This window comes from Rhinopithecus bieti, unplaced genomic scaffold, assembly GCF_001698545.2.
Source record: "Rhinopithecus bieti isolate Rb0 unplaced genomic scaffold, ASM169854v2 scaffold_48387, whole genome shotgun sequence".
Taxonomy (NCBI): domain Eukaryota; kingdom Metazoa; phylum Chordata; class Mammalia; order Primates; family Cercopithecidae; genus Rhinopithecus; species Rhinopithecus bieti.
Genome location: NW_016819911.1, coordinates 1,195,857 through 1,208,428, shown reverse-complemented (window position 1 = coordinate 1,208,428; position 12,572 = coordinate 1,195,857). Strand labels below are relative to the sequence as shown.

Genomic DNA, 12,572 nt, shown 5'->3' with positions numbered 1-12,572 from the left:
TCCTGCCTCAGCCTCTGAGTAGCTGGGATCACAGGCATGTGCCACCATGCCCGGCTAATTTTTTTTATATTTTTAGTAGAGACAGGGTTTTGCCATGTTGACCAGGCTGGTCTCGATCTCCTGGCCTCAAGTGATCCAGCCACCTCGGCCTCCCAAAGTGCTGGGATTACAGGCGTGAACCACTGCTCCTGGCCTGAAATATTTTTAAATTGAAGCCGTGGCCTAGAGCATGACCATGGCAGTTAGAGCCTGAGGAGAAATGAGAGGAAAAGGATAGTGGGTCTCAGAAAGACTAGAAACTGGAAGAACACAGCTAAGGAGGAGCAAGGAACTAGTGGTGCTAGTGTTTCTCATCTGGGCTCACTTTTATGCTGCTTTATGGTGGTGGAAGAAGCAGTCCTCTAGAAGCTTCCATACTGTCCACTCTATTTGGGAAGCCCAGACCTTGATTTCCAGACTAAACTGCCCATACTCCTTCGTATTATCAGTATGGATCCCATTACATGTCACAGACATGTTTATCTCAGGTAAAAGGACAGCATTTTCTCAGACTCTTCCATGTACCACTGGCAGTCCTAACTCCCCCTTTGGAAATCTCAGTCTGATTAACTAAGTTCTAACCTGATAATTGGAATGCTCTCTTCTTGGAGTGTTCCTTCTTGCAATGCTCTCTCGGAGCTCTGTCACCATGGTGCAAAGAAGCTCAGACTAACCTGCATAGAGAGACCACATAAAGAAATCATGTGTAAGTACTTTAGTTGACAGCCCAACTGGAGTCTCACCTGACAGGTGGCATCAGTCTGAAATGGGAGGGGACTCTTCCACATGATTTCAGCCATCAAGTCACCCCCACCCTTCGAATCTTGCCAAATGCACCCCAGATATTGTGGAGCAGAGAGAAGCCAGCTTTGATATATACTGTGTAAACTGCTGCCCACAGAATCTAGTAACCTGTGAAGTGGTCATTTTACTGCACTGTTTGGGGTGGTTTGTTTTGTTTCTTTTTTGTTTCTTTGTACAAAGCAATAGTTATTATTACATAGAAAATAAACTCAGAGGCCAGGCACGGTGGCTCCCATCTGTAATCCCAGCACTTTGGGAGGCTGAGGCAGGTGGATCACAAGGTCAGGAGTTCAAGACCAGTCTGGCCAATATGGTGAAACTGTCTCTACTAAAATACAAAATTAGCCGGGTGTGGTGGTGGGTGCCTGTAATCCCAGCTACTCAAGAGGCTGAGGCAGGAGAATAACTTGAACCCAGGAGGTAGAGGTTTGCAGGGAGCCGAGATTGCACCACTGCACTCCAGTTCTAGGGTACATGTGCACAATATGCAGGTTTGTTACATATGTATACANGCACGGTGGCTCCCATCTGTAATCCCAGCACTTTGGGAGGCTGAGGCAGGTGGATCACAAGGTCAGGAGTTCAAGACCAGTCTGGCCAATATGGTGAAACTGTCTCTACTAAAAATACAAAAATTAGCCGGGTGTGGTGGTGGGTGCCTGTAATCCCAGCTACTCAAGAGGCTGAGGCAGGAGAATAACTTGAACCCAGGAGGTAGAGGTTTGCAGGGAGCCGAGATTGCACCACTGCACTCCAGTTCTAGGGTACATGTGCACAATGTGCAGGTTTGTTACATATGTATACATGTGCCCTGTTGGTGTGCTGCACCCATTAACTCGTCATTTACATTAGGTATATCTCCTAATGCTATCCCTCCCCCCACCCCCTCCCCACAATAGGACCCGGTGTGTGATGTTCCCCTTTCGGTGTCCAAGTGATCTCATTGTTCAATTCCCACCTATGAGTGAGAACATGCGGTATTTGGTTTTCTGTTCTTGTGATAGTTTGCTGAGACTGATGGTTTCCAGCTGCATCCATGTCCCTACAAAGGACATGAACTCATCCTTTTCTATGGTTGCACAGTATTCCGTGGTGTATATGTGCCACATTTTCTTAATCCAGTCTGTCACTGATGGACATTTGGGTTGATTCCAAGTCTTTACTATTGTGAATAGTGCCGCAATAAACATACGTGTGCATGTGTCTTTAAGAAATAATATACTAAAAGATTTTTAGTGACTAATAATAGTCAACTGGCTTTCCATTTATGAAGAGAGTGTATTAGATATCAGGTTTCTTAATATACATATATATACACATAAATGCATATATTATGAATTTATATTATTGTCTTAGCTCAGGCTGATGTAACAAAATGTCACAAACTGGGTGGTTTAAAGAACAGAAGTTTATTTCTCATAGTTCTGCAGGCTGGAAGTCCAAACCCAGGGTGGGGTATATAGTTAGGATCTGGTGAGAGCCCATTCCTCATTAAATAGCAAGCAAGTTATTTTTATCCTATTCCCTTGATGACAAAGAGGTGGTGGGAGTGTGTTTCATGTCATTGTTTTGTTTTCTGGTTTCAGGCTAGTTTTAAATACCAAAGGTTGCATAATTTTTTCTACAGTGGAGATTAGCACTGTACTTCTACTGTTTTCAGAGACCGCAGAGGAAAGCATGATTACCTAATTATTCACATGCTGCTGAAGATGGAAACTTGTTAGCTTGAGATCTGGCCTCTCTCTGTCCTGGCATCCAGAACCCCTACACTCACACACAACCTGTTTGTTAGTTTTGGGTGCATGTATGAGTCACCAGTCTTTAGAGTCATGTTGTTGCTGAAGGAAATGGCAGAGTGGTTGGAAAAGTCTATCAAAGTTTCCATGACTTCATCTAAATATTCTAGTGAATCTACTCCACCAAGGTAATTAAACATGGAATGCTAGATACAGTGAGTTGCTGGGAGGTTTCCAGAGTCTGGCATTATTTTTTAATACCAGGCCTTCGTTAGCAAAGTTTCCAATCCACTATCAAAATTTTACTCTCTTTTATCCACTTGTCTAACTCCTAGTCATTGCAATGAGACTCCACCTATGAATTCATTATCATCTACCACTCAGTATCAGAGAGCTAAGGTGAAAAACTGAACTCATTCGCTATTAGAGACATGCAACTATATTGTAGTCATTCTTAACAGCTTTCACAGTTAGTTAAAAAAGGGGGAAAGCTAACAAGATGTTCAGCAAAAACCCATCTTGTAAACACAGACATCTTCAATTTCCTCTTTGCTATGAGTTCTTGGGGTTTTTTTAAATATAAAGAGCAATTTAAAAATATTTCTGGGCAAAGGAAAATACCTTAAAATTTACATTCAATCCAGTAAAACTTCAATGCATTCAATTAAAGCTTGTAATAGAAAAATGATAATAACAGAATTTAAAGAGCACCTCATATGGATAATCAAGTTATTGAGAACGTACATGTATTATCTGTGGGATGAAGATTGCTGCATCCTTAGAGTCTGTGTATAAACAGATCTTGCATATGTATGTGTGTCTTTTTTTTCTAACTGGGAGATATATCAATTATCTATCTAAAAGAGTACATAAATATGTTTACATTTTGAAGGTAATTATGAAGCGAACACCTAAATAATTACTATCCAGAACAAAAAAGAGAGCATTTCTATTGCCCAAGTAAAACATTGCTTCTGCCATTGCCTTACTGATATTTCTTCACTAATAAACACCACCTAGAGTTTAATAATGACAAATCCTTTTTTTTTTGAGACGGAGTCTCACTCTGTCGCCCAGGCTGGAGTACAGTAGTGTGATCTCGGCTCACTGCAAGCTCCGCCTCTCGGGTTCACGCCATTCTCCTGCCTCAGCCTCCGGAGTAGCTGGGACTACAGGCGCCTGCCACCACATCCGGCCAATTTTTTGTATTTTTAGTAGAAATGGGGTTTCACTGTGTTAGCCAGGATGGTATCGATCTCCTGACCTCGTGATCCACCCGACTGGGCCTCCCAAAGTGCTGGGACTACAGGCGTGAGCCACCGAGCCCGGCCAGCTTTTTTTTTTAAATCTATGCATAACATTTTCCCCAAATGCTTATTTTGCCCACTTTTAAACTTCATACTAATGGAATCATACTGCAGGTTTTATTTTGCATCTACTCTTCTCTCAACATTGTATTTGTGAGATCGATCCATATTATTACGTGAAACTAATGTTCTTTTTTTTTATTGCTAAATTATATTCCATTAAAGGACTATGCCGTATTCTATTACCCATTTGACTGTTGATGAAATTTGAGTTGTTTCCTGTCTGGTCTCTTTTGAATAATAATGCTGTGAGCATGTATCTGTGGGAATATGTGTGTTTGTCAGCACTTTCAAATTTCAGCATCAGAATCACTTGGAGAGCCCATTTCCCTACAAATTGCTGGGTACTTTCCCCCATACTTTCTGGTTTAGTAGGTCTGAGGGGAGCCTGGGGACCTGCATTTCTAAGTTCACAGGTGATGTTGATAGTCCTGGGGACCACACTAATATCTCTGATCCAGTGTTCATAATAAAGCATGGAACTTCTAGGTCAGAAGGTAAGAAGAGTATCTTCAGTCTTATGAAATAATCCCAAACAATTTTCCAAAGCAGTTAGATCAATGTCTGTTCCATTAGCAGAAAATGTGAAATCCCATTGCATACATCTAAGATTGATTTGTCAGCTTTCTTATTTATGGTGGATGTGTAATAGTATTTTATTGTGGTTTTAATTTTTTCTGTTAATGAGGTTAAGCGCATTTTAGTATATTTATATGTCACTTAGATTTATATTTTCTAAGATGCCTGTTCAGTTATTTTCCTGTTTACCATTGTGTTATCTGTCTTTTCCTTAACATTTGGAAGAACTGCTTATTTATTTTGAATAGTAGTCTTTTTTATACACAGTTATTGCAAGTAGATTCTCCCCCTCTGTGGTTAGTCCTTTTATTCACTTTATAATATACTTAAATAACTTGCAGATTTAAATTTTAATGTCTTACCTGTATGCATGTTTTTCTCTATGGTTAGTGCTTCTTTGTGTCTTCTTTAAGAAATCTTTTTCTATTCTAGGTTGGGAGGATATTCCCCTGTGTTATCTTCTGAATCTTTATAATTTTGCTTGAAAAGTTCCTATGTTTTCCATTTTCATCTAGATAACCAATTATTGGGTATCATTTATTGGAAAATATATCTTTTGCTCATAGATCTGCAATACCAACTCTATTGTATAACAAAAACCTATATACATGTGGATTTCTGGGATCTCCATTTACTCAGTTGATCTATTTTTCTATCCCTCTACAAATACCACAGATTACTCATCACTATAGTTCATGAGTTGGCAAACATTTTTCTGTAAAGGACTAGATAGTAAATATTTTAGGCCAGATGGGCTTTACAGGCCAAATAAAGCCTCTGTCTTCTTTTTCTTTAACAACTCTTTAAAAATGAAAAAATACTCCTAGCACAACGGCTGTACTATAAACTGAAACAGGCTGTGGGCCAGCGTTGGCCTGAAGCCATAGTTTACTGAATGCTACTGAACCTTTATTTAAAATTTTTATATTTGTACCAGCCATTGCAAAAATTACATTTAAAAAGCAGTGAGCTAAAATAATAAGCATTTATGTTTCCCATGATTCTCTAAATCAGAAAGGAGGTTTTACTGTGGGTTGAGTAGGCAGTTTTGCTGGTTTGGTTGATGTCTGTCAAATGTTTAGGTGTCAGTTACTATTAGGTTGTATTGAATGGCTTCAGGTGACACACTTATTCTCAGACTCCTACAAGCTAACCTGAACTTGTTCATCAGGAAGCTGCTTGTCTCCAAGAAAGAGTGGAAGCATGCAAAGCCTCTTGAGTTCTGGGCTCAGACTGGCACACAGTCACTTTCACTGCATTCTGCTTAACAAAGCAAGTCACAAATCCAGCCCTGATTCAAAGGGTAAGGACATAGAATCTACTCCTTGATGACAGGATCTGCAATACCATATTGTAAAGAGCAAGGATATAGAGTAGATTGAAATTAACTTACCGACGCATGAAAAGGGAAAATTCTCCTATTTTGTTTTTTATTTTATTAAGCAATTTGAGTTAAGTCTTGAAGTATGGATAAGAATTTGTTATGCAGAAAAAATATTTGAATGGATAGAGAAGTACTTCCAAGGCATCCAATTGTGTAAGGACTTATATTCAAGGAATGACAGGCAGTTCTATAGGTTGGGTCAAGAGTTCAATGGGCGTAGGGGCCAAAAATGAATTTAGGGAGTTTAAACTTGATTTTTTAGAGGCTTTCATCCTAAAAGCAATAATCCATTTCAAGGCTTTCTTTTAATGGCTTAATTAAGTAATGTAATCAGATTTGTGTTTTAGAAAGTTCTCCAGAAGGAGGCAAGATGGTAGATAAGTCAACTAGTTGTATTTTTTAGGAATGTCAGGTGAGAAATAATGGGAGTCTGAACTAAAGTAATAGCAGTGGCAATGAAAGTAATGGGACATTAAAAAGCCATTTTGAAGTTTAAGTGAATGAGAAATGATGAATTGTAAGATAAGGAAGATAAAAGGGAAGAAAAAACACATAATAAACATTAAGTTTTCTTATTCAGGTGCCACTAGTGGTAAAGTTATTCACCAAGATAGAGGACATAAGTGAGAAAAAAGGGAAAAAAGAGTAACAAGTTAAGTTTTGAATACATTAAGGTTAAGCATAACAGGTGTTTAGGTATAAGAAATTTAGGAGACAGTCTGCTGACTGAATATATAACTTGCTTGACAAGATTGATATCACTCTGATAAACAGACTGGAGGAATTTACTAGAACAATTCTGCACAATAGCAACATAATCATATTATGGTGGCATATTTCAATGTATCCTTCCACTATACAGACCTTATATGTTAGCATTCCTTTTGTAATTGGAATATCCATGTAAAATATTGTACAGTAAGAGCCATGTTTCTCAAAATTTAGTGTCTCTGTGTGAGCTAGAGATCTTGATAAAATGCAGATTCCAATTTAGTCAGTCTGTGGTGGAGTGAAATTCTCTATTTTTAACGAGTTGCCAGATGATGATGATACTGCAGATCTGTGGACCACACTTTGAGTAGCAAGTTTATAAAGAGCATTAGTTCATGATGTTTTGAATAAAGTGACATTAACTGTTGATCAGAACAGACAGTAGCTGACGAAATTTGAAGAAACCACACAAATAAAAAGCCTCTTTCAAAATCTCTTATATTTCAATAACATCCAGGTTGTACATCTTACCAAAGAGATGAGCAAAGAAATAAATCCTGATCAGTCTTGACCTTTACTCCCTGTCTAAAAGCCAAAAGCAAAGAGCATGAATTCCCTGAGACAGGCCAAGGTGTATGTGTCCACATGTGTTAGGTGCCTTTGGCCCAACAGCTGTCACTAAGTATATCCAATGCTCAGGAAACAGCGGGGTAAGTGGTTGAATAGTCAACAAGGCTAAAAGTCAAAGAGTAGATACAGAAATTGATGTAGAGTGATTTCTGCCACTGGAACTTAAACTGGCTGTATATTCCTTCTCTCTAATCAGAAGCAGCTTCCCTTCCAGCTGTACCGGATATTCTGTTTATTCGCTTTGCGCAAGTGTCCTTCAGTGAAAACTTCATTTCCCAGCATATCTTCAGGGATCTCCATTAGACTGGTAACAGATTATCACCATCTGTTGGCAATTATTTCCCTTATGTAAGAGACATGTCCTCTTTCACCAGCAGAGCAACACCTTGAGAGAACTAGGTTGGTCTCTAGAGAAGCAGCTGGGTGTAGATAACCAATATTAAAACAGCCTGATGGCTTCCAGTTCTATGCTACACATATTTTTTTTTGTAAGTTGGGAACTATAAAGTATCTTTCACGTTTGTGTCTTTTAGAATCCGAAATATATTCAAGAACAAAAGAAACCAAACACATTATTTTACAAAAGAATACCAACCACCTCATTTATCGTGTTTCCATTTTAATGATATTAGATTTTTAAAATAATACATTTACCACTTTATTAAATATGTAATTAATGGAAATTCACAAAACTCAAATATAAATGCCCTGTAAATATAAAGTGAATTTTTAAACCAACAAAAGACGGTTTGGAGACATACACATTAACAGTAACATTTGGAATATGATTGCAGATTAATTAAGAAATCTTACAAACAACTGCACTAGAACCATTATCCATATCACTCATTCAAACTGTATATTCATTGAGTTTCCAGTTATGTGTCTGTTCTAGGCATAGAGGATATTCTATATATGAAAAAAAAGATAAAAATTATCTATCCTTATTAGCTTCTCTTTTAATTATGGGAGAAAAATTATCAGATAAAATATATAATACGTTGGTGATAAATGCTATGAAAAAATAAGGGATATGTTCCAAGAAGTACAGATGGGGAGGTGGGGAGGGAGGACTTTTTGTTTTAAATGGGGTAAAGTGTGTTTCTGGACATCCATCATTTACCCAAATTTTAGAATTATTTAAGAATAATTTCAAAAGCATCATTTAGGATATATAAAGGATAATTTCAAATGGTGATGGTAGCATCCTGTTTTTCAGCGCAAGAATGAAAAGGAATATAATTTTTCAGTCCCTAGAACAATGCCAATGTGCACAGTGTCAAAAGCTACACCCAACATGTTGGGGAGATGTCCAAGGTACTAAGCTTAAGGCAATTCCATAAGGGGCAGCCTCCAGTAGCTCCTTGTCACTCAATGAGACTGCATAAGTCACTCAGCTGAATCCTCTGTCTGGAGTGGAAGTCTCCAGAAATATCAGATAAACATTTTTTTTGGCAAATCTTTTGTATTTCTAAGCTTTTAGAAAAACTCTACCTTTAATAATAACTATTTTCTTTCAATTGTTGACCTTTCTTTATTGAAAATGTGATAACATCTTTTTCTCTAAAAGTATTTTCTTTGTGAAGTTAAATCTCAACTTAAAGTAGAAGGCATTCACAGTGAGATAAATCTGGGTTGAAATCCTGACAATATCATTTAGCAGATAGGTGACTTGGGAAGATGTCTTAATGTATCTGAGATTCTGTCAAATGAGGATTATAATGCACACATTTTAGGATGTGAGGATTTAATTAGATAATGTATGTAAAGTATCTCTTGTTGCACCTGGGCTACAATAATTGTTTTCAAAATGTTAGTTTTTATTCCGCTCTTCTCTACTGTTGAGAGGTAATTCTCTATGGGTCACTCATGTTTCTGCACACCTTGTAAGCACAGGCAATGACAGCTCTTATTCTGGATTATCTTTTCAAGGATGTTTGTATAGTGTTCAGTATTGGAAGTTATAGCATTTCCTTCCAGAGCAAAGGGCAGTCATGCACACTGTCTAGTGTAACTGATAGAATTATTTTTCCTCAGGGGCAGGGTTGAGCAGGCTTGCTTGCAGCTCATCATAAAATATTAGGATTTCCTAAGCTTCAGGTTCCAGCAGGTGTCATCTGGATTTTATTCTGCTGCCTTTTGGGAATTGAAGCTCAGGAATCTGATGCATAAAATTTTGGCTACTGCTGTTATTGTGATAAAACCTCCTTTGTCTCTGACCCATGACTCTCATGTCTTCTTCCAGCATTCATGTAACTGTGGCAGGCTAATTGGTTATCTTCCAAGCAAGGTAAATCTCTTGACAGACCCTTTACAGCACTTGACATCTACACTTCTCTACTACATAGGCTCAATGTCATACATAGCAAAATTTTAGTTTCATAATTTAAGCCATTTTGCTTGTTTCCTTCCATCATATTGAGGCATAATTGACAAATAAATATTGCATATATTTAAAGTATAAAACATGATTTTTTGTTTTTTGAAAATAAATTTGATTGTGGGTATTTAAGGTATACAACATGACGTGATGGGATTAAAATAGAGTTAAAAGGTTACTACAGTGAAGCAAATTAACATGTTCATTATCTCACGTAAGTATTCGTATTTTTTGTGGCAAGAACATCTAAGATCTACGCATTTAGCATGAATCTCATATACAGTACTTTTTTTTAACCTATAGTCCTCATGTTTTGCATTAGATATATAGACTTTTTCATCCTCAATATCTGCTACTTTGTATCTTCTGGCCCCCATCACTCCATTTGCTCCCCCTCCCACCACTGGTAAGCACTATTTTGTTGTCTGTTTCTGTATATTTGAAGTTTTCCTTTTTAGATTTTACATATAAGTGAGATCATGCAATATATTTCTTTCTGTGTCTGCGTATTTCACTTAGCATAATGTCCTCTAGGTTTATCCACATTGTAGCAAATGGCAAGATATCTTTCTTTTTTTAGGGCTGAATAATATTCCATTGTATGTATGTACCAGTTTATTTATCCATTCTGTCAAGGGCACTTAGGTTGTTTCTATATCTTGGCTGTTGTGAATAACGCTGCAATGAACATAGGAGTGCAGATACCCTTACAAGACAGTGATTTCATTCCCTTTGCATATGTGTTCAGAAGAGGGGTTGCTGGGGCATTTGGTAGTTCTATTTCTTTGGAAACTTCCATACTGTTTTCCATAATGGCTATACCAATCTATATTCTCACTAACTGTGTGCAAGAGTTTCCTTTTCTCCACACCCTCGCCAAAATTTGTTATCTTTTGATAATAATTATCCTAATGGGTGTGAGGTGGTATCTCATTGTGGCTTTGATTTGCATTTCTCTGATGATTAATAATGGTAAGCACCTTTGCATATACCTGTCTGACATTTTTAATATCTTCTTTGGAGAAATGACAACTCAAGACATTGGCCCACTTTTAAATTGGGCTATTTGTTTTTTTTTTCCCACCATTGAGTTGTATGAGTTCTTTATGCATTTTGGATAAATTATGTCTCTTATCATAGATATGGTTTGCAAATATTTTTTCTCAATCCACAGCCCGCCATTTTTAATTGTTTCCTTTTCTGGGCAAAAGCTTATTAGTTTGATGTAGTCTCATTCACTTATTTTTTGCTGTTGCGTTATGAACTTTTGGTATGGTATCCCAAAATTTATTGCCAAGACCAACATCCAGGAGCTTTTTCTCTATGATCTCTTTTAGGAATCTTATAGTATCTGGTCTTATATTTAAGTCTTATATCCATGTTTAGTTGGAATTTTTGTGTATGATGTAAGATAAGGGTCTAATTTCATTTATTTGCATGGAACCCAGATTTCACAGCATTCTTTATTTAAGAGAGTATCTTTTATCTATTGTGTCCTCTTAGTGCCTTTGTCAAAAATTAGTTGACCATGTGTGATTGAATTCATTTCTGCACTTTCTATTCAGTCCCACTGGTCCCTATGTCAGTTTTGAGGCCAGCACCAAACTGTTTTCATTACTATAGTTTTGTAATATAACTTTAAGTCAGGAAGTATGATGCTCCCAACTTTGTCTTTCTTTCTTAGAATTGTTTTGGCTATTGAGATCTTTTATGGTTCTATATGAAAGTTAGGATTGTTTTTCCTATTTCTTTGAAGAATGACATTGGGATTTTGGTAAGAATTATGTTGAATATGTATGTTGCTTTGGGTAGTATGGCCATTTTAACAATATTAATTCTTCCAATCCATGAGCATGGAATATCTTTCCATTTATTTGTGTCTGCTTCAATTTTCTCATCAATGTCTTATAGTTTTCAGTGTACAGATCTTTTACTTCCTTTGTTAAATTTATTCTTGGGTTTTGTTTTTGATGCTATTGTGAATGGAATGATTTTCTTGATTTCTTTTTAGTTAAGTTATTATTTTTTGTGTAAAAATGCTTCTGACTTTTGTATGTTGATTTTGTATCCTGCAACTTTTCTGAATTTATTTATTAGTTCTAACAGTTTTTTGGGGGGTGTGTGTGGAATCTTCGTGGGTTTTTTTGTTTTCCTTTTTTTGAGACGGCGTCTTGCTCTGTCACTCAGGCTGGAGTGCAGTAGCACAATCTCGGCTCTCTTCGCAGTTTTTTTACATATAGAGTCATGTTGTCTGCACATAGAGAAAATTTTATTTCTTCCTTTCTTTTGTGATGCCTTTTATTTCTTTGCTGAATTGCTCTTCCTATTATTTCCAGTACTACACTGAATGGAAGAGGCAAGAGTGGGCATCCTTCTCTCGTACTGGATCTCAGGAGGAAAGCTTTCAGTTTCTTCCGGTTGGTTATGTTTGCTGTGTGTGTCTGTGTGTTTTTTTTTTTTTATTTTTGTTTTTTATTTTATTTTTTTATAAATGGCCTTTATTTAGAAGAATTTCCTTTCTATACCTAAACTATTGTGTGTTGTTATCAAGAACAAATGTTGGACTTTGTTGAATACTTTTTCTGTATCAATTAAGATGATCATGTAGTTTTTATCTTTCATTCTGTTAATGTAATGCATCATGTTGATGTATTTGCATATGTAAAACCAGTCTTACATGCCAGCAATAAATCCACTTGGTCCTGATGTAGGTACACACTGTGAAATGATTACAGCCATCAAGGTCATTAACATATTCATCATCTCACATAGTTAACATTTGTATGTGGTGAGAATATTTAAGATCTACACTCTTGGAAAATTTCAAGCATACAGTGTATTATAATAATAACTACAGTCATTATGCTGTAAATTCAGTTTCCAGAACTTTTTCATTTTATAACTGAAACTAATATTTAACTTTTATTATTATTAAATATACA

General features: G+C 36.8%; 1 long non-coding RNA gene across 1 annotated transcript in view; it reads left to right on the top strand.

Annotated features, from left to right (window-relative positions):
• The first annotated feature begins 673 nt into the window (after positions 1-673).
• LOC108520044 (uncharacterized) overlaps positions 674-12,572 on the top strand; it is a 20,374-nt gene continuing 8,475 nt past the window's right edge. Inside the window, exon 1 of the long non-coding RNA XR_001882816.1 lies at positions 674-745. This is a non-coding gene — a long non-coding RNA (uncharacterized LOC108520044). The remainder of the gene's footprint in view (positions 746-12,572) is intronic.